The following is a 23,688-nucleotide window of genomic DNA, read 5'->3' as shown; positions in this document are numbered from 1 at the left end:
ATTTTTTAAATTTATTTAACAAACGGACAGTTGTGGTATTAATTACTTGGTTTTAATATCAGTGCACAGTCTGAAAAGTAATATCAAACATATCTAATAGTAATGCATAATGAACGCAATCCAAATGACCTGTGTGAAAATATTGTAGTGCGCTACATTTTTATATTCGTACTACATTATATTAAAAGTGATGTGCTACTGACAGAACCTCAAACATTTATTTATATATTAATGTATTCAATTTTTTTAAAAGATGCTCAACAAGTTTCGATCATCAGGTCAATTTAAACAAAATTGTCCACCATTTTTAGAATTATATTAAATAACCCCAGTTGCATTCGTTTTGTGTTGTCAGCCTTCTCGTGACCATCATTTCATGAGGGATGGGCACACCCATATAACAAAATACGATACTCTTAACCATTACTAAATACTAAAGAGATACCTTTGCCTTTTGGGCTAATCCAAACCAAGACGTACATGCGATTCAAGGAAAAACGGCTGGTGTTCAACATACAAGGTCAAAGGATTTCAATACAATTATTCAGCAGTGTGAAGCTCTGTCCATAAGAATTGCTTATGGGTACTTATTTTAGAGACTGAGGGCTCATAGTTCTGATACAAACGCTTCATGAAAAGAAATATGATAAATGGGAGTACTTTCAGGAGACGCCATAAATCCTCATCTATATTAAAACTTCAAATCCCTAATTGCTAATTGCTCAAGGGCAAAATGGCACTACCATTTTGAGGTTTGTCAAGCTCACCACAGAAACGAAAGCACCAAAGTTTTATGAAGGTCTTTCCTCCCTCATTCTAAAGAAAAACAGGACCATTTCGAACCGCACATAAGTAGTACCACTGCCATATAATGAAATGGTATCCACGGGTAATGCTACTGAATAACGTGTTAAAAATTCCAGAGCAAACAAGAATAACAAGTAATAGTTTTCCTCATGCAAACAGAAACACGTATTTATATTTAAATAAGTTTTTCTAAATGATTGACTATGGCTTTAAATACTAAATGAGAGCCCTTTGAGTGGTACATGCGGGCCAATATATGTTAGTGAATAAAATGTTTTTGACTAGCTGGTGGACAGCGTTAAATTAAATATCCTCTGAATCCATTAAGTTAAACAGCCCGGGGAAAGAATTTCTCTCAACACAGAAAAATGACAGTAAACGCATGCAATCATGAGTCAATCAATTATGCATGATTTATATTTTTTCTGTGTAAAATGTCTTCTGTTAATTCCCCTTTGTGTACGCCCATTACATTAGAGGGAACCATCCGTATGAACCGAATGAGCATTTGCTTTGACAATTCATCAGGCTCTTGCTGCCAGCTGGAATGAAAATACTGGCCATGTAGAGTCCACAAAAAGAGTTTAGACATTCTCATTTCTGATTGTTTTGAAATCTCTCAAAGGATTGCCATTGAAAGTAAGTGTTAGGTGTTTGTCAAATAGAAATGTATTGCAAGATCTCATCTTAAAATGATGGCTTGACAAAAAAACATTGGGTTTGTGTACCTTTTCAGCCATTCATTTTTTTTCTAATTAGCACAGGGGTGGCACTAAACGAAGAACAAATCTGATTCCGTTTACCATCTGCAGGTTATGTCAAAATAGTTCCGAGATTGGCGCTATGAAACTATAAGCACATTTGCAAAGCTCCAATAGAATAGCATCAAAAATATGCTTATGCAAAAACACAGCACAGAAGGGAAGCTAATAGTCTCTCAAACACACTCAAGTAAGACAGAAGAAAAGAGCATTATTTGTGTTTTTGAACCTTCACTACATCTATTGTTTCTTAGGATTAGATACCTAAAAAAAATAAATGCAAAAGCATGATTCTCCTATGTGCAAAAATATGTGCATACAAACAATCCCATCTAACCAAACACTGTTCTGCTCTTCCTTGCCGCTTTCTCGCATCACTAACAACCCAGCCAACATCAAATGCAACACAATCCACCCATATGCACTCATTTGTTTTCTTTGCTTGGTTTTCTTGACTCTCTGTAACCGACTCTCAAATATCCAAATTCAATAGAGCTAATTGAATCATTATCAAATTCAGATCAATAAAAATGTAGCCCCAGTAACAATAAAAGCCTGCCATATTGAAATACAACACTGGCTGTGTTCGGCCATTCTTACATCAACAAGTGTCGCTTTGCGCCCATCTGACATGAGTTACCAGACAGGCACATTACAGCTAATAAGACACAATAGCTTTTATTAATGCATGAGACCATGTTAAGCCTCGAAAAATTCTCACGGGAAAAGGAGTCATTAGTGTACTTCAGAAGATACAAGTGGATTATTACAAAGTCAAAGCTGCAAACAGTTACTATATCACAACAACGACACAAATCCAAGTATGATGCATATCAAAACATCTTAATCTACCATTACAGTTTTGAGTGACACCGTGAGTGCTGTATTTATTTTAAATTGTGTTCATTACCATGATAGTTTGTCATTGATGCACAACCTGCTTTGGCAACTAATCCAAACGTTATAGTGAAGTAGAGCATGTTAGCAAAGTAGTGATGAGCATTTATTTGTAAAAGACTTCTGGCAATCCCATATATATGAAACATTTTCACATTATTTAATAGTATAATGTCAAGAAACATTTCCTCATCTGATAGAAATCAATATTCTTGAAATATTGTCTCATGCAAGTGATCCAAGGGTGACAGTTTCAGTTTCAATGCTATCTCAATCTGTTTTTATAGATTTTGCACAACCCATCCTGCTTACTATGACTTGAATTTGGTTAAGAAAAATAAAGGCTGATACATGGGACTTAGCTTCTACTAAAGTGGTTTGAGAATAGTCATTGTAGTAGTCTTTCTAGGTAGACAATGGGGAATGGTTTTGCTGCATCTCACTTCATTGCAAAGAGGAGGGGGGGGGGGGGGGGGGGGGTTTGAATGATGGCGGGGCCACTACAAATTCATGAGCTATTTCAGGTTTGTGTGATATGGTGCATAGATTTAGCTGGGATGCAATATCAATGTTCTATTCTCATAATAATTGTAGGCACACATAGAATTTAAAAAAACATATTAGGAATGCAAGATAATTAGGGCTGGGCAACGAGTGACAAATCACGATTAACAATCAGGTTTTTGCGATTATCTGTGTTTAATCACATTGTCTTACACACAAGCTATTTAAGAAATTAAAAGTAGGCTTAACGGGAGTAATATTCATTTAATCGTTCATTTTCCTTGCCTCATATCCTCACGTGAGACCATAGTCATACCCAAATGTGTCCTAAATTCCAACTTCCTGCTGTATCATAATGAGTTTTCAATGCTATTTAGAGCAAAGTAGTATAATAAGTATAAATACAGTAGTGAGAAATTAAAGTAGCCCTTTCTAAGTGAGTCTCCATGTTGAATCTACTACAGACTCCAATGAAGCAGACAAAAAGCTTTACATCTTTGGCGGTAAAGTTACAATAATGAACTGTATTAATTAAGAGTTAATAATAATGTCGTTATTATTATTAATAAAATAACAATATTAGTAAAAGTAATAATAATATGGTTGACTAAAAAACTGCATTGTGGGATTTGCATTTGACCTTGACAGCAAGATCATGCAAATCAACCTCTAGGGTCAAAGTTCATGTCTGGACAGAGACAACATCCCAAACTGGTTTCAACAATTGCAGAGGAACATCTGCTGTGCGTGCGTCATACAAAGCTGTTCCCTCAGAGGCCCTTGCAGCCCCCAAGAGCCTGGGAACAACTCAAAGTCAAGGGCAGTCGATGCAGTGATTGAGTCTTGAGTGGACACAGCGGTATGCTTTCACCGTGTAAGGAAGCAAGCTGGAATCATTGTCGGAGACGTTTGTTTTACTGACATCTGTTCTTGTTGAAAATGTGATACCAGGTGCTGTTATCCAATAATTTAGGTTTAAATCCAAATAAAAGCATGTTTTCCCACATTTGGTAGATTTTGTTGTGGTTGGTCTCATGAAATCAAGGTTTAATTTTTGCCTACAATTCTAAAAGGTATCACAAACAAACAAATGAGGTAAATCACAGAGGTGAAGTTCATCCATGCCATTTCTGGTTGTGTAAATCCTGTGGAAACTTGAGCCTTAGTCAAGCTGAAGAGGGTTATGAAAATTTGGAACTAGCCTTTAGTATTAGCATTAGGCCATGGTGGGAGTCGATCCTGCTTGAAAGCACAAAGATGTCATAAAAAGCCTACGCGTAGCCCCATAAAATTTTTGGGTTAATCTGAGGAAAAGCTGTGCTCTTATTCTAAATTTACATGACTTTGAATGCAAGTCATTAATTGTAAGCGCAGTCCCGTCAGACAATTCGAGAGGGTGTGCACATTTATGCAAACACTTTTATAAGCTGAAGGCCTGTCAAGTTGAGGTCTCGCAGCACCTTGCTGGGCTCCCACTAGCTATAAGGAAGCTTTGTCTCTAAAACAGGGTGTTCTAAGCGGACGAGAAAGCCGTCCTGGCCGGGTTTGCTGCACAGTATGAGAGCGAGCACCTGATCAAATGTCCCATTTCCTGCACTTTTATCAGTCACAATTATCTGACTTATACAACAGGCTCGACGATACCTGGATTTCCAGAATCCTTGAAGGCAAATTGACTTAGAGTGTAATGCCAGTAGAGCTGCGTTTACCTCCACCGGCTCTTAAATAAAGGCTGCAGACTGCATTTAGTCGATCTTTGAACTCAAGACTAATCACGTAGCACATTAAACATGAGAGCCTTGACCACTCTTAAATAGTTTGACATAGCAGCCTGACACTATGCTTGAAAGGAAACATCAAATGAAGTCAATAGATGGATCAATAGCCATGGATGTGTGAGCTTGCCCCGCAGCGAAAAGGGAGCATTGTACATAGCCTCCTGGCCTGAGCTCTGGTCTTCATTCTGTTCCGCCACCGCTGAGGGACACTTGATGTACATCTTCTTCCCTGCCGCAGTTGCTTAGTCTTTTTAATGTGTGGCTGATGTGCACCTGCTGGGACAAGGGTTGCATGGGTGCACTCTCCTCAATGACGGCATCAATCACTCAGTGGGACTTTTTATGGCCGTTTAAACATGCATTTCACCGCTGTTACTCTTGCGAATAGCAAGTATGTGATGAGAGTGAGTTGCGCCAGGTTCACTCACTTTCAATTCTGTCAGTATTAGAAGGCATGATTTGGTTTTCCAAAGATAATAAGAGCTTGAAGTAAAATAAATGGGTTGCATACAAACAGACTGCAATAAGTATATAACATAATGTAATTTTAGTTATTGCAAGAGCTTTATCTTAAAATACTGGCTCGTATGAAAGTAAAAACCACACAACAGCTTGGAAAAAGGCAAAATATAGTGTTTATGAAACAGAATACTATAATTTACAAGTAGTGCTTGAGGCACAATCCTGTAGTTCAGATATGTTTTGGAGAAGTTATGACAAGACTGACCATGTAGTTTTGTTCAGATTTATTAACAAAATAAGATAGCCAGTTTTCCAAACATTCACCTTAATTTTTACTTTATATATATATATATATATATATATATATATATATATATATATATATATATATATATATATATATATATATACATATATATATATATATATATATATACATATATATATATATATATATATATATATACATATACATATATATATATATATATATATATATATATATACATATATATACATATATATATATACATATATATATATATATATATATATATATATATATATATATATATACATATACATATATATATATATATATATATATATATATATACATATATATACATATATATATATATATATATATATATATATATATATATATATATATATATATATATGCGTAATCCATTTCGATTGGGAAAGACTGATCGCAAATGAGTGCTACGATTTAAATATAGTTCAACTTAAGTGCCTGCAAATGTTTTTTTTTCCCCTTGGTATACCACATAATGTTCGAGCACCTTGTTAACACGTGTAGAGAGGGGATGTAAAAAAAACGGGATCCCAGCCATGCAACCCACATATGTAGCGATTCAGGAGAGCGGTAAAAATGTTTAGACACTAACTTCTTTCTGAGTGCAATCTAGATTCACAGTACGGTTGTGATGCTCTAATTTAATCACGTCAAAAGCATTAACGATATGTCACAGTTGCCCAGCCTTGTAAGGCCCACTTTAGAGAAAGCACAACTCCGGGAGCTCTCAGGTGAGTTTAGTAGTAGACAGAGCTTCTTGTCCAATTCCCTTTTCATTCTCACCTAAAATTGAAAGCTGACAAATGTAGCCTTAACTACATTCCTCCCAATCACTGCTTAAATGTAACCTTGTGGCCCCCCGTCCACCCGCCCTCACTGGCAGACTGAAGTGCAGTGCACCCTCCTCAGGTCTATATTTCACCAGTGGCAGTAAATGCATCGAAGGGACACGAGATGGATACATTATGTATATAGGACACACAAGTATGCGATTTAAGGACTAGGATGCTGCATCAGCACTGAAAATGCAAGCAGATCAAGAAACAAACTGAGCAGTAGAGTCTTCCTTATATACAACAAGGCATGGTCTATTGACCCAAATGTAATTATTTTACATACTTTCTATCCCCTCTAATCCATTCTTCATTTCAAGATGTCAGACATGTCATGTTTATATTTTATAATGTACAGTAAAGCCTAATATGATCACCTGGCTCCCTAATTTTTTTTTTTAAATCTATTATTAAAAAAAATAAAATCACAGATGTGCTTCTGAAAACATTAAAGCCCATTTGTAGATAATTGCTGATAACTATGCATTCTTCTTTTGTCTTAACATATTTTGTTCAAATACTGAATAACTATTTTATCATGAAAACACCAGTCAGCAGAAAGGTGAATCAAAAAAACAGATTGCCGTTCAAATATATTAAATAGGTGTCCTAATAATCAAGTTCAAAGAAAAAACACTTAGGCATAAAATGTCACTGCTCAACATTCTGTCTGACGCTATTACTGTTTTTAAAGGCATCTCGTCACAAACATGGGGGTCTGGACATAGCTGCCATCCACACGCAGCTATTTTCAATCCTCTCCAATCACATGATCAAGGTGACGGCGTCATGTCTTTGTAGTGGAGGGAGGGGCTAAGCAGTGTGTACGTAGCTTGTCGCCATTTTGTGTGGCTATCTGGCTGCTTTTGTGCAAGTTCCCGGCTATTTACTTAGCGGGCGTGTCTATGTTTACACGCGATGCGGCTAAAAGGAGCACAAACAGCGTACAATGCTGGAACTTGCGATGAATTTGATGTAAAGCGTTTTCCTCCGTCTAGCTGTCCTGGTGACCGAGCCCCTCTCCTCCCCGCCATCCGCCATGTCAGAGTCTCATATGGTGCATTCAAATTGGTGTCTGGCGGAACATGCCCCTGCCTGTCCAGACTTCATCACAAGGATTAAAGAAAGGTGCCGGGAGGGGTTGATAAAGGGATAGTTGCAAACCCTCACCACGCATCACACACACGTGTATAAATCTGCGATGACAGCGACGCAATGGTTTGCAAAGAAATGGTTGAATCTTGAAAAACAGAAGGTAAATAATAATGCCAACAAATACAGAAGCGTCATGCTGCTACACCAGAAAAATAGAGTGTAAACATTACTGCAAAGCAAAGTTCGAGAGTCCAGAATAAATCTGCTGAAGTGCCCAACTGCTCTGTTGTTTTTCTTCAATGGTGATAGTACCATATATTTCACATTTTAACATAATATATTAAATGAGACAATGCCATAGGCCAACAATGAGCTCAATGAAAACTAATTTGCTGTTTTTGGATCTACCAAAACGTATTACTTTATTCCCAGACTTTTCTACCCAGGGTGACAAACTCCAGTCCTAGAGGGTCCAATCCAGTCTATTTTCCATATCTCCCTCCTTTACCGCACCGGAATCAACTGATCAACTCATCAGCAAGCTCTCCAGAAGCTCGATAACGATCCTGAGTGTTTGTTTCAGGTGTGTTGGTGGGGGCAGACATGGAAACCGACAAGAAAGGGGACCTCTGCTTTACACTTATTCAGCATTTAACCTCAATGAAGTGCATGCTGAATTTAGAAACAAATGTCTGATTGACCAGGAAGGTGACTCATTGGTACAGATTTCCTATAATTCCTCCCTTTTTTTCCATTATTTTAATGAATTTAAAAAATAAAAAAGGGAAAGAGAAAATGTGTCACAGCAGGCAAGAAGGGCGAGGTGCAAATGTGCTTGCCGTGTCCGAGATTTTGGGACCGAATGATTGCAGGATATTAAGGAGTAATGGAAGTCACAGCAGGACCCTGTGAGACATTCCCATGGCACTGATCAAGGCACAGAGAAAGGTCCATTACTTGCATCAGCAGCACTAGTGTTATTACGCAGAGAAAGTCATTCTGAAAGACGCCTGTCGGAGGGCAGAATGTTAATTCTGATGACGGGCAAGACAACAGCGAATGGAGGAAGATTGCAATATAAGAAATGAAATGAAATAACAGCAAATCCAAACAATAGAAGTTGTTCAACGTCAAGATCAGTTGTCTATGAGAGCATAAGGATGATATATTTCTTGTGATCCTTCTAAATTCGAGTAAATAAGTCTATATTCTGCGCTTTATTCTGGGATTTGCCAGACACAAGGTCTGGACCTACATTTGAGACAACAAAAGGCAGTCTTGACATCTTGCCCAACCAGCAGATAATATTTGCTGTTCAGAGACTGGCTTTCTTTTGTTCCAGGTTCTTATAAGCCCAAGACACTTGAAATTTAAACTCAGTTCAAAAAATATTATTTGCCACAGGGCAAGGTAAATCTCTTGGCAGGACCTTTCAAAGACTTGCCCTGGGTTTGTTTACAATTGATCTTATTTAAAAGTGTTTTTTTTTTTTTACTTTTCAAAGACGTACTTTCTGCCATGATCTGAAAGCTGAAAAGGAACAATAAATGTGTTTTATTCATTTAAAGGAATGATATAAAAAGTTATATAATCAACTGATAATAAAACCATGTGTCTGTTTGCTCCGCTTGTCTTTTACTTGCATTTATTAAATTAAAAACGTATGCGCGATAACATCTGCCACTACAAACGGGAAAAATAACCCAAGTGAGTAAACAAATAAATTCAGCTGCCAAAAATGTGAGTCACGAAAACAAATACTTTTGTAGGTGCACCTGCATAATCTAATGTGACCTAAATGGAAAAAGACAATCTCCCTTTTCCAATAATGCTCTTTTCGAAGATAATGATTCAATAATATTGTCGATTATTATTGAATTAAGACCATCTTATAGACTCAAAATATTAATTACAATAAATACTTTAAAGTCAATCTGCTCTAGTCTTAGAACTAGACACTGTTAATAGTAAACAAAACGCAAATGGGCTTTTACTTCTTTTCTACCTTCAAGATACACAAACTTTGATACCATCTCATTTACCGGCTCATTATTCAGTACCAAGAGCAATGAGGGGTTAACTAAAGGTACTTTGACATGATCACTCAGGCTGGGGATTGAACCCACAACCTTTGGGTTTGGAGAAAATAAGTCTCTCTCTCTCTATTCCCATATAACCTGAATATTTCACATTTAGAGATACTACTGCATTTGATTTGTGTAGCTTGAATAAAGTTAGATTGAGATGGTGTGCACCTAAGCCTAATGTCAATGAAGTCATATTTGTTGGTGCAAGTACTTTTCGAATGATTCAAAAGATTAGTTGGTTAAGTAAAATGAGTAAGCTTCATACACAGTAATTCCTGTGTTGCAGTGACAATTTTTTTTACTAGGAACAGCTTGACAAAGGTGTGGCACGACACCATTAAAACGGTGCTGCCAGCACAACATCATGGCCAGTTTGTCCACTGCTACAACCATTTTAAAGCACATCTGTGTCTCTCATGGCTTGCTTAAGCTTGAAAGAGGCTCCCTAGAGGCATTTTCATTTCCCCACAAACTCCCTTTAAGGCTGTGCAGGTTAACACGTCCACTTTGACTATCTGATCAATAGCTGTAAAGGTATTCATTGCACCACAGAGACAACTTTAGGTCCTACAGGTAAAATCCAGCAAATCTAACAAGCCATGCTGAAATTTTACATCCCACATTTTTTTTCAGGGCCATTGTATAGCTGCGTGCCAAGGTAATGAAGTCAGTATCAGGTGGCCTTTCTGTACCTCTTTTGTTCTTAGGGGAAGAGATGATACGAGTCCACTCGCACCCATCCCAAAAATGCCCCCCGATTGCTTCATTGTGGCCCCTGAGTGGGACTGTGTAATCGGCCCTGGCAGAGTGCTGGCTAATGGGGAGAATGGGAGGGGGCACGCCTTTGAGATGTATTCATGTGCGTGGCGTGGCGCCCGGACCCGGGGTGACAGTCTTCCATTCTCGCCGCCTCGGGCCAGGATTAGGCGAGCGGGCAGCCTGGCAAAGCTGGCCGTAATGCGGCATCATTTTCATATTAAGCTCATTTCTCCTTCGTGGGCCTGACGGTGGGCAGGCCTTCTCTCTCTGCTGCTCAAATTATACTCAATTACTAGGGAAAGGCCAGGCCAGGGGACGTCACCTAACCTTCACCATCTGTTAGGTTCAAAGCGGCTGCACTCGGCCGGCCCGCCTGTCTCCCGCCACCCCCAAGCTCCCCCCCTTCGACCTTTCCACCTAGGCCGCATCCGACACTATACGCCACTGCCCCCCGCCCCCCTTTCCCCGCCATGATTGGCCGGCAAGCTCTTCTCTGGACACAACTGGGAAGTGCATGCGCACAAGGCACATTAAGAGAGAAAAGGTTATGTCACGCTCCTTCAACAAGATATGAATAATCAAAAGTACGCGAGCGCGCATGTCATCGCAGAGGTTGAGTCTGTGTTTTTGAAATAACAGCATAAATTCAAGTGTAGCGTTTTTCAAATGTAGAATGACGTAGATTTAATAAACGAAAGGGTTGTTTGTTTAAAGGATCCTAGACAATCCAAGCTTTAAGGACAGGGCATTAAATTTGGTAATTTTAACACGAAAAAGCAACTAAATGATGATGATACAGTCCAGTTTATCACTTGCCAACCACAATAATGAAAATTGTTCAATTTGGTACTGAAAAGATATTTGATGCCAACCCATTCTTTAAAAAAAAAAAGATACTCAGCTAACAAAGTCTGACCATGTCAACCAACAAAAAAAATATAGCAACGTAGTAGGTCTAAACTTTCATTAAAATTGGAAAGAACTGCGACTCCTAAAAAGTACATTTCATATTTTTGAAAGCTACAGTAGCATTATGCCAATTTTCAAAATGCAAAAGGTCATACAAATGTACTGCAATACAACTGAAACATGAAAAAATATGTGAATTATTCCATATAAATGTATCTCACACAGAAAGCTGTATGCAAATTGTACCAATAAAAATATATGAATGTTAATTAAGTTTGGTAGTGTTAAAATATACTTAACTACCTTCAAGCAATTACACTTTTGCGGTGCAACTACAAGGAGCCCATATAACACAGTTTGAAAAATACCAGTTCAATTAAAAAATCCTTCTGGTTAGATTAAACAAAAAATATATATATAATAAATCACTTAGAGAATATTATGTTTACTCTTTTAATTGGATTTCAATGGATTATGATACAGAGGAAAAGTTTTTGTTATTTTTTTTAGGTTTATTGCCAAATGCCTATATAAAAAAAGTTCCAGTGGAAAGATAGATCGATTATCTTACTCAAAATTCAATTTTCATCACAGCCAATGTATTTAATTTGTCAGGCTTTCACAATGTTTTTTTTATTTACAGAGGTAAGCGATCTGATTTTTTTTCCAGCAATATTTTCCTAAATTGTGTTTATGAATTCCTAAATGAAATATTCTTCCATTTCAAGCATTGATTTTTAGTCCACACAGTGAGCATCATTTGGTGTTGATTGTTGGGCTGGTGCTCAACTGGGTGCCATTTTAGGTTGAATAAAAGATGCCTACGTGAGAGATCCTTTTAGTGCCTTATAGTGAAATATAGTTTTTTAGTCTTTGCTTACCTGTGCGGGCGGGCTAACTTGTCTTTAATTAAACATTCATCTATATTTGAAACTGTGCTTGTGAAATATTCACAAGCTCTTATTCCAGCAATGGCAAACGCACCTCTTAATAATGCAGGCGCTGTTTTCTGTTTGTTTCCATCCTGTGTGTTTTAGCGGCTCCACTGTGTCCATTTGGGCTTTGCAGCCTGTCTGCCCACTCAGAGGCCCCCAATGGCAGGTCATCTGGCTTTGAAAATAACTTTTAATAAGGCTGCTGAATAATAGATGCGCTGTTGGCTAAAATCAAGCAGGGAGGAGAGCGGCTGGGGACAGCGGGTTGTGGAGACAGACAGTGCGCAGGGCCCAGACACTCTCCTCTCCATCATCATCAACAACCTCCTACCTCAGCCCCTCGCCAGACTCCCTAAGGTCAGAGGTCATGGACTTGACCTTGCCTCCCCGACAGTGAACGCTCATCTTGATTTGAGGTATAATTTGGGATTTATTCAAGAGAAGAGAAGCCCATCTCAGACAGCTTTATGTCTCATTATCTGTCACTCGATTTTTTTAAGCTTATCAGTACAATCAGGATTTTTCCCTATTCATTGGAGAGAGAAAAAATATGCTCATTTCCTTAAAAATGTTTTTTAAATATGTTTGTCTTTGCAAATGTTCTTCAGCCCAGTGCTAATGCAGTCTGAATGTGCGAGCGACAGCTAGCCAAAACGCAACAATAAACAATATAAAGTACTCACACACTTCTTAGTGAAAATGCATACAGACTACATGATGATGCATTTTATATAAATTTAAAAAGATACACTCACATACATACAAATATATGTAGGCATATCTATACACGTACATATATCTAAATACAAAAATAATATACACAAAGAAATGTATGAGTAGATCTTATGTTTGAGATTCATATTTTTTGTATATACATTAAATATAAATAAATGAAAATGAAAACAATAGATCACAAAAAGGTGTCTTTGAAGATTATTTTTTTTTAAACTAAACACCCATGAATAATTGGATTAATTCGAATTTAATAGAAAATTGTGGGTCTATTTTTATCTTTATAAAAGCTATTAAAAATGAGGTATTTTCTGCCATAGTAAAATGATGAAATATTATGCTGTGTTTTAAACACAGCCTGAATGTGTGTTACATTGATTCATGAGTATCTAAACTAATCAAAAACATTTCACATCAGATGAAACACGGATTTACGTACATCTTTTATGCCTCCTTGCTTTTTTTCTTGGATTGCAGGGGAAAGTCGTATTCTAATTTTCCTGCAGATCTTTCTCTAAAGAGAACATGCTTGCAGCCTATATGGCAGCTAAGCTTTTCAAATGCGTGTCACTTACAGTATAAAGTGGAGTGATAGCTTTCATATGCAAGCTAAAAAGACTGATCATTGCTATATGCGCCTCCCACTAAGTGGGTCCCTGTGGAGGACAATTTGGGAAAGATTTTCGCCTGATATGAAAAAAGCTCTGCATGCATTAATATTACATTACAAGGCAGAGTATCACACAGAACCCCTTCTTGCATCCAGCCAGGTATGGAAGAGCTTCTCATTGACGTCTCCTTAACATGGTCACATAACTCCCATCAAAACAAAACCAGACATATTATGGTTTATATATATATATATATATATATATATATATATATATATATATATATATATATATATATATATATATATATATATATATATATATATATATATATATATATATATATATATATACACATATATATATATACACACACACACATATATATATATATAAATATATATATAAATATATATAAATATATATATATATATATATATATATATATATATATATATATATACACACACACATATATACACATATATATATATATAAATATATATATATATATAAATATATATATATATATATATATATATATATATATATATAAACATCTACACACATACATATATGTACACACACACACACACACACACACACACACACACAAATACTTTTGAATACAGACCAAAATATAGTTGGCTTTTATTTAGGATGCTATTCAAATGGGCAGCAAGAGCAATAAAACGCATATATTTAGGTCACAAGAGGAACGAGACAAATGCCGCAGGAAAGGCGCCGCAAATGTGGCACGCATGGTCACACACCCACGAATAGAAATCCACGCGCGTGCTCGAGAATGTGGCAGGTGCGTGCACGGATCGTGTTCTTGTCTGGTTTTTTTTGAGACAGTAAAACATAAGAGCTTCATTGGGCAGCTCTCGGTCACATGCTTGGACATCTAACGTCGTCACTGACACTAAAACATGACCATTCACACATTCACAGCCAGTCCTACCAGTATATATAAAATGTACGTCAGATACTGTCAATGGCAGGGAATGAGTTAATTTCCTTAAAAAAAAAGGGGTGTTGTTCGTGACCAAACCCGTATTGCACTTCTGTTTAAATGAATTTTAAATCAGAGTGTTTTTAAATAAGCATTTTATCAAATCATAATTGTATTTAGTCATTAAAAATATGTACAAACGTTTACAAAAATTACTAACAAAAAAAATATACCAAATAGTACTTGAATATCAAATGTTAATTTGACCCAAAATATGATGCCAGATCTTTAAGGGGTTCTGTTTTGTATTTTTGTGTGTCTTTCCCTATAAAGGGTTAAGTGTGCGTGCCCACAAACGCGCGTGTGACAAAAGGCGCCTCCGGGAGCCCGACGCGTGCGTGTGTGCGAGCGTGCGTGCGCGCGCGCGTCCGTGCCAAAACATGTCCCCTCTCATTTGAATGTGAATGCCGCCTGCATCCACGCACAGCCCGATGTCAAACACACACACGCGCCGGTGTGTTTTTCAATTAGTGCCACCCCCTCGTGCCAAGTTTCCGCCCACCCTTTCAAATCCTAATGGGGGCTAATTGGGCATCATAGCGGATTAATAGGCCCCGTTAATTTGCTCGCTGCGGACGGGGTGGGGGGCACCAGTGGAGGAATTTGGCAAGCGAGGTGATTGGGAGTGACATGTTTATTCCGTCTGTTTAGCATTCATCGTATTCAATTAGGACACTTGTTTGAATAGGTGCATAATTAGGGCGATTACGGCAACAGGCTGACAGATGAGAATGGGAAGGAAACATGCTTTGATCGACAATTTTCTTATTAATTTCGTTATGACAACATTGGGGGGAAAAATAAACATGTGTTATTCATATAGTAGTGTTGCTGCAGAGGCCTTTCACATGCATATTTGCAAATTCCCCCGTTTAAAATAACAACAGAACATTTTGAGCATTTTATCTATATAGGTATTATTTAAATAAAGTAGGTTTAATTAAATGATTGAGCAGTGGGGTATATAGTTTAAACCTCATTTGTTTAAAATTTGAACGTTATTTAATTGCATTTTTGGATCCTTGGATTTTTATAATAGTAGCCTTAGCCCTTTAAAAAGCAAGTGTCTATTTTTGGTAATAAAAAAAACTTATAAATAAATGAATATTAAAAACTATGTCCACCTATGACGACAACATATTTTGGGTCATGTACAGACCATAATATTAACATTTTTAACAAGTGTGGCCTATTCATGACCCAAAATGTATAACACAATTTTTTACTTTCATTATTAATCATTACTTTTTAATATAACTTGTTATAAATAAATAACAGAAATGAATGAAATGTTGATGTAACGAAATTTAAAACTAAAAAAAGAACATTTTAGTTATGGCCCCATTAATAATCTAAAATTGATTAACAAAAGAATGATTTAACTCATCCCTGCCAATGAAAACAATTCGTACTGCAAATGCTCTTCTTTCAGCCATTGACGGAATAATGAAATTACTCGTCAAAATGAAGCACAAACAACAAAATTCCTTTTTAGAGGAGCATTCATGACATCATGGTAATAGCCACGTGTAATCTAGAGGCCTTACACAGGCAAAAGTGATCTGGGGGGGCAACACAAATAGAAACATCGATGCAGGATGTAAGCATATCTACTGCAATGAAGCCCCTTTGATCAACAATCAATCAGCATTTGTGAAACCAAATCCAGTCAACAAAACTACAAGTGCACCCTGACGAGAAATGGGCTCCATTTTGCTTCTGATCTTTACACGTTACTCTTAAACTGTATCTATATAACTATAGGCTTGGAAAGATGTGCGGCAGACCAGTCAAAATGCATTTTAAAATGTTGTACTGTTGACATCAATGGGGAAAGCTGGGAATTTAAATGGTCAAATTTGAAAAGTAAAAAACATTCAGTGCATGCAGCCTGTGTACAGACAAGGGACTCCGACTTTGCAGCAGCCACGTGGAGGCATATGGCTCTCAGATGACCGCCCACCGGCCAGACCCCTACCTTCCTTAACCCCTTTACAACCCCCTCAAGCCCATCTCACTGAAGTTCAAGGTCTCAGCAGTCAATGACTGGAAAAGGAAGCTTGTCTAGACACGCCGTCCCCTTTTGGAGGCACTGCAAAAAGACTTTATATTGAATTCATATTATTTTTTATTCCTAAACTGTCAATTGAGTCGTCATTAATTGTTCATTTGAATTGGAGATTTAGCTAAAGCAGAATTTATATTTCATTACTTCACATAATTTGCATATAATAAAAATACATTTTAAATCAAAGAAATAACTCGTTCATGGTTTAAAGCAATAATTACAAAGGCCCTGCAGTCTACTTTGCATTTAAATAAACTGGTCACGATTTATATTTCAATTCATTATTAAGTGGCAAAATACACTCAAAGCTAAAATGTTTGATTTTTTTTCTAGAAAAGAATACAAATACAAACAAATTCAAACTAATACAATAGATAGTTAGGTAGTGTGAATTGATGTTACCTTTGCAAATTATATATAATATGGTATTCAAATCAATAGCAATAACCAGGTCCTTAAAGGAACCATTTAAGTTAAATAAACTTTCAAATATAATTTATGGAAATTAGCCCTGCCATTGGCTCACAACCAATTCAGGGTGTCCCCCCGCCTGGTGCCCGTAGTCCGCCGGAATAGGCTCGAGAACCCCCTGTGACCCTTGTGACGATAAGCAGTTGAGAAAATGAATAAATGACTTTTCATTAGCAAACAAAGCTATCAACTAGACTGGACCAACATTTGCTGATTTTAAAAAATATATTATTTCAATTTGCTGATGTTCAAGTTAACCTTTTGTTACATTTAGCACGCTATTTGTCTATGTACAAGCGCATATTGAACTGAAACTAGTATAAACGCAAACAAAAATGCACTGGCACATTATAATTCACACACTGCATGTATTTTGGAAAGCAAAACGCTTATGCAATATGATAAAACAAAAATGTATCTATAGGCTAATGAAGAGCTTTTTAAGCCTCAAATGAATGAAATTCTTTCAAAATGGCGATTGAGGGCAAATTGTAAGCCCGAGGAGCTGATGGAGGAGCGAGAGCATGTTAGGTGGTCCCAGGTGTGTGTAATGACATCAGAAGGGCGAGACACCCTGCGTACACTCGCTGCAGGAAGAGATCCAGTTTCCTTTAGAAGATCTCTTCACGAGAGCCGGGTCATGGCCGGCGGCCTCCTCCCGACACGTAATTGCTGATATTGATTATAGGTTATCATATGCTGTGGGCCATTTGTAAGATAATGCTGCAGGGGTTAATTTGTCAGCCATTAACATCCTGCTAGCCAGGGATATGAACATGTAAATTAAGTTTAGAACAAGTTCCAAATGGGCCACTTAGCTTCATCTAATAAAGGGAAATGGATTTAAGTGAGACAACACCTTCCATGATGGCAGTTTTAGGCACATTTGTAAAAAAAAAAAAAAAGCGTAGCCCTCCTGATGCTTCTTATAGGGCAGGACTTGCAATGAATTCCAGTGCTGACCCCTCGGAAAAAAAAATATCCGCCTCATGGAAAAATGAGAGTGGCATTTCTAGGAAACGCCTTTTCCTTTTTTACCAATCCGCGAAGGAGCCGCATGCAGGCGGAACGCAAGTCTGTCAGAAAGCATGAAATGACCGCTTGGAAACCAAGTGGCACTTTGAACTTTGCAGCTGTTTCCAGTATTTGATTTCTGTGGCTTTAGCGTTTCAAAAAGATGTGGCGGAGTTGTACGTCACAGCAAAATAAAGCTTAATAAACGGGCACAAACAACACAGAATGACAATCAAAAATTGACATTGTCTACGAGTGTGAGGGTCTAATTTGCATGTTTAGTAAAGTTTATGTTCACAATCAACAATCAACGATTTACATTTTTTTAATAGCCGCTATTCCCCATATTATCCTCTACTTATTCCTCCAAGCTAAGTTTGAATGGGGGCTCTTTTTACGATAATTAGGGTTTTTTTGTTGCCTCAAAATGTGCAAAAACTCTTGGGTCTTGGGTCACCGAACCTGGTGCAAGTCCCCAAGGACCATATGAGTAGATCTGCATCTGTTAGAAATAGCTCGTAATTGAGCATTGTAGATTTTGTAGAATTTTTTTGTAGAATTTTTGTATTTTATTGTAATGCTAATAGTGGAAAAGAATAAAGAAATAGTGTTGCAAATAGTATATATTTATGCCTAACATAAGTGTCTCAAGTGAAATTTATAATCTGTTATTGTAAAAATGAATATGTTTTAACTTTGACAGCACTAATATGTATACAACAACAATAAAAAATAACAGTTAGAGGTAATTTGAGAAAATCTGCCATTTTAAAAGTGGTTATCAAACTTGTGGCCCTTCCTGTTACTCAAAGGGTTTCCAAAGGAGTTCAAAAACCCTGACTTTCAAAATGATGGTTTTAGGCTAACAAAATCATTAGAACCTCTTACATAAACACTGACATTTCCAGCCCTTGTGCTGGGTCACCATAGCTCGTCAAATATGTTTGCAGAATTTCAGCAATCACCCCAGGGCATAATGCAACAAAAATGTTGAAAAGCCGTCAGACAGATTTAACTGCCTTGCAATCATCGCGCTTGTTCACACATTGCCTTTTCTCTCCCCACCCTTTCTTTTCTTAGCATGGAATCGCACATCAGATACACAAAAATCACAGAAGAGAGAAACGCAGTAACCTTTGAGAGAGTCGATCAGAGGTGCGTGAGCACCCGGTACAGCCCAAAGCAGTAAAGACAACCCACTTGTACTTCAAAAACATGACATTTGCCACCTCAGAGCACCAAACATGTCTCTCTAAGTCTACACCTGTAAACCAGCAAACCCACACAATGTAGATCAAGAGCTTTCCCTGCTCAAGCAAACACTATTAAAAGTTACACAGTAGCCTGCCTCTATCAGTGTGTAGATGTGTGTGTGTGTGTGTGTGTGTAGATGTGTGTGTGTAGATGTGTGTGTGTGTAGGTGTGTGTGTAGGTGTGTGTGTGTGTGTGTGTGTAGGTGTGTGTGTGTGTAGGTGTGTGTGTGTGTGTGTGTGTGTGTGTGTGTGAGAGAGAGAAAGAGAGAGAAATTGAGAGAGTAAAAGAGAGAGAGGGAAAAGAGCGAGAGAGAAAAAGAGCAAGCGAGAGAAAAAGAGAGAGAGAGGGAAAAGAGCAATAGGGAAAGAGAGGAGAGTGGAAAAAGTGTGAGTGGGTTCTGGTCAGCCAATTAGTCAATCAGCAAAACTGAGTTGTTGCAAATCATTTTGAAAAAATAAAAGGGGGGGCTTGGCCCAAATACCTGTTTGCAGCTCAATGGCGGTGGGGTCAGACATCCTCACAAGTTGGTGGACCCTTGTGTTAAATATCCCCCCAGAAGGATGCCGCTGGCTGTTGCTGCATCCTCTCTCGTGAGGCAGCCGTCCTACTGTCCAACGGTCGGAGGAGGATGGAGGTGAGCGCGAGAAGAGAAGAGCAAAGAGAGGGAGTCAGATCCAGCGCTGGGCCCGAGCGCACCGCGACTGGCCTACGTGAGATTGATCGCGTGAGCTGAGGCCTCTGCGGCGAAAAGGGGGGGAACTGCGGGCCGGCCGCACGCACGCTTCGTCACGTGCACACGCGTACATGTTACCCAAGCTCTGTTAGCAATGATGCTAACGCAAAAAGAGGAATGAAAAGTGTGTCGCGTGTTTGAATGTCAGCATCCAAGCGGACGGAGGCCCTCATTTGCATTTGCCGACGACCGCCAGGACATCTGCTCACGTAGGGCTAATGTGTGTCAGCTGAACACGGAGAGGCGGATAAAAAAAGGTCAAAAGTCTGGCATCGCAAAGGGCCGAGAACAGTCATTACACACAATGAACTGGGAAAGAGATTCATGTGAGTGGCTGGAGTGAGCCTGAATGGCCCCCGAAAGCTTTCGGGGGAACTGGTGCAGGCTAATCTCATGAATGCCTGAGACACAGATACATACTACACATGCCATGTATCTAATGGCAAACAAATGAACAGTCCAAAATCTTAAAACATCAATGAGGGTGATGCCTTGAGCTACAATTGTCAAACGATTAATACTAGCTTGGGAGCAAAAAGGAGATGCGAGCAGGAGTTTAGAATAGAATAGCATAGAGTACAAATCCTAAAAAAAAATGACGTTCCCCACAAACCGCCATATTTGAGCCAACAAAAATAAAAGACACCTTCAAGAAAGATGTTTGAAGCAAGCAGCAAGCAATGTTCCCTCTAATTTTTCGTTGGTCTGAGCAGAAAGTCAACCTCCCTGAGCGCACCGAGTACCAGTGTGAGCGACATCATTGGTACTCGGATGATTCGACTAAAGACGTTTCGCCGACGGACGTTTGACAGACGGGCAGGTCGCCGAATGAACGTTCGGCGGAACGTCCATTCGGCGACCTGTCCGTCTGTCAAACGTCCGTCGGCGAAACGTCTTTAGGCGAATCATCCGGTCACGACATCATCATTGCTCGCTATGGGCACAACAGTATCACACCTGCCACAAGCAGGTGCATGTCAATGTTGCCTCTAATTTTTCATGTAAAATATGCTGTAAAACACGAAAAACATAAGTGGACAGAGCTACTGCCACTGGCTGCCGCTTAAACGGCGCCATCATGGGGAAAGGGGTTAAAAAAAAAAAAAAAAAAAAAAAAAAAAATCCGATTTTTTTTTTTTTACTGCGCGCCATATGATTGCTGCTGCGCAGAGAAGACGAGAGTAGTGCGCAATTGCGCACGCGCGCAGCTTAGAGGGAACACTGGCAGCAAGACAACTAGACTGAAAAAGTTATTATGCACTAAGCATAGATTCTTTATCCTCTGCCAAAAAATATTGCTGTAAAGCTTGATTTAACCTTGACATGCTTAAAAATCAGGCAGATAACTTTAATTCTTGATATTTAACTTCGGCTGCAGAAAGTGTCTAATCAAATTTGACAGGCAGGATGGGGGGGGGGGGGGGGGTCAGCAATCCATGCCAAACCTTCCACCATTAATGGCAGGGAAACATGATTACTCAATGCCTATCATCCCAGTTGAAATGGATTTTATGTCCATTACTGTCAACGGCAGTGAATGAGTTAATTACTGGATGTCAATCATGTAATTTTTTTTCTGAATAAAATTGATGGTTATTTCCTTATTTTAAAAATATGACAGAATTGTTTTGGAGCGGTGGGGTGTTTGGAACATATTTCTGTTCATTTTAATAAGTAAATTTTGAGATTCAATTAAATATTGCATTGTCAGGCGCTACGCTGCATGCTTAAGAGATGCCTGGATTTACCATTACTTATTTCAGCCTAATTTTCTGATTTTAATGAAATATTTGACTGCAGCCATCCATTACAAGTCAAATAAACATGAGACCAGGGAGATATAGGCGGCAATGATGATGTTGAAAATCAATTTGCATTGCATTAAGCAAATATAAAGGCCTCCGGTTGAGTTCTCTACAGCTTAGAGAAATCACATTTCCCAAATCAAGCGTCCCCATTCAGCCATCTTCTGCTGGCTGTCTAAGTCTGCCTGACCCAGTATGCAGATTGATCCAGATGGACACGGCGCCCAGACCTCCAGTCCCCCATAAGACCCTTTGGCTGAACTTGACTCACAGCACTACAGATGGTATGGAGGAAACTTCACCTCTGGTGAACCCTGGGCTGTGACATGCTCAACCCGGCTGCACGATCCACTATCCTGTTGCGGCCTTTGCGTTTCATTCTGGTCGCATTCCCAGCAGCTATCATCACAGATACCTGATCAATACTGGGGAATTATCACAAAAGACTTCCTCGGATGCAGTGTCAACATGCTAGCATTGACCAGAGTGTGTTTGTGATCACTGGGGTAGAAAGGAACCGTGACCGAGTGATGGAACCTTAACCACCTTACTAAATAGCTATTTCTTAAGTTAAAAGCATAAAAATGCCGAAAGGTATTGCCAAAATGCGAAAATCAATCAAGAATGACAAGCTATTATTAACAACAATTTAGAAAACTGTATATAACTACACAAAGAACTGAAAATTTAAACAAGATTTGGGTGAGAATAAATGAGGAATCAGCATAAAATACCACCACTATAAACTGATGAAAGACCACATAGAGTTGACAAGAAACTGTCATGAAAGAAAATAATTGTGTATTTGGAGTCAAGCTCTTTCTATGATATATTGATTAATTAATTAACGAATTAATTAACTAAATGTAGAATGGCGAGACAGCCCATCTTCGAACTGGTTTCATCAAATGGCAATCCACAGAGAAAAAAGGTGGATTGAAGGACTGCCTTATAAATTATTAAGGTTAAAATCTCACTCGCATTACCCAGCTTTCTCCCCTTCCGTTCCATTTTCTTCCACCTTTTATTTTTAAGTTGAATTTTGAAACATTTATATCACTCTGTTTCAGGGTAAACGAGCTGGGGGAAGATTTTCCATTAAAAATAAAAGTTGAAGAGATAAGGAAAGGGAAGTAGTACCCATCTTGGTGCGTTTTGGATTTTAGTCATCTTTAATCAATTCTGTGTTTCTGCACCAGGGGGGAAAAAGCAGCAGATGAAACAGCCAAGACATTTTTTTCCTTCTCTCAAACCCTGTCTTGGAGGTTGGGAACTAAAAAGCAGTGTAAAAAAAATTACATTCTTACATTTTATTGTCATTGTTACTGAGTCCTTGCTCATCCTAGCTTTTGTTAGATGGTTTAAGTGAATTTCCACCTTATTTTGAAAAATGAGGCATTAAATATGTACTTTTTCCGAGGTCAGCTACATCTGAATAGGGAATTCAATGGAGAAAGCGGTTGCATTTTAATGATATTTTATGTGTACCAAAGAGGACTTTATTCTCTGTCATCATCTCTCTCTACCTCATTGTACCTGCATATGCCCCTGTTTATGATAGAAATTGCATTTATTCTTGGTGTGGGGGTATTCAAGAGCTGAAGTTATTTAAAAGAAAGAAAGAAAATTAAAACGCCCTGGCGGTGGTGTTTTAAAAAAGGATATCCATACGATAGCTATTAGTCAAAAACACAATGTCTTTTTTTAACAAAGCCATTTTTTTAAATCATAAAGCGAAATTCAAACATATCTTTTAGTATCTGCTAATGTTTAACTCTTTATAGACCACTGATTCACTTTATTGGCTGCCACTGACGCTGAGAATTCCAACCAATTTTG

At 38.2% G+C, this 23,688-nt stretch overlaps 1 protein-coding gene across 4 annotated transcripts in view; it reads right to left on the bottom strand.

Moving 5' to 3' along the window:
* zfhx3b (zinc finger homeobox 3b) overlaps positions 1–23,688 on the bottom strand; it is a 313,149-nt gene that overhangs the window by 206,819 nt on the left and 82,642 nt on the right. For 3 of the 4 annotated variants that reach the window (XM_077619318.1, XM_077619339.1, XM_077619324.1), the window contains one exon: positions 19,793–19,918. The gene's annotated coding sequence lies outside the window, so the exon portion shown is untranslated. The remainder of the gene's footprint in view (positions 1–19,792; positions 19,919–23,688) is intronic. The other variant, XM_077619330.1, reaches the window with a different exon arrangement.

The sequence above is a fragment of the Stigmatopora argus genome, chromosome 2 (genome assembly GCF_051989625.1).
Source record: "Stigmatopora argus isolate UIUO_Sarg chromosome 2, RoL_Sarg_1.0, whole genome shotgun sequence".
NCBI classification, from domain to species: domain Eukaryota; kingdom Metazoa; phylum Chordata; class Actinopteri; order Syngnathiformes; family Syngnathidae; genus Stigmatopora; species Stigmatopora argus.
Note: the sequence above shows the minus strand (reverse complement) of the source record. Positions and strands in the feature narration are given on the sequence as shown.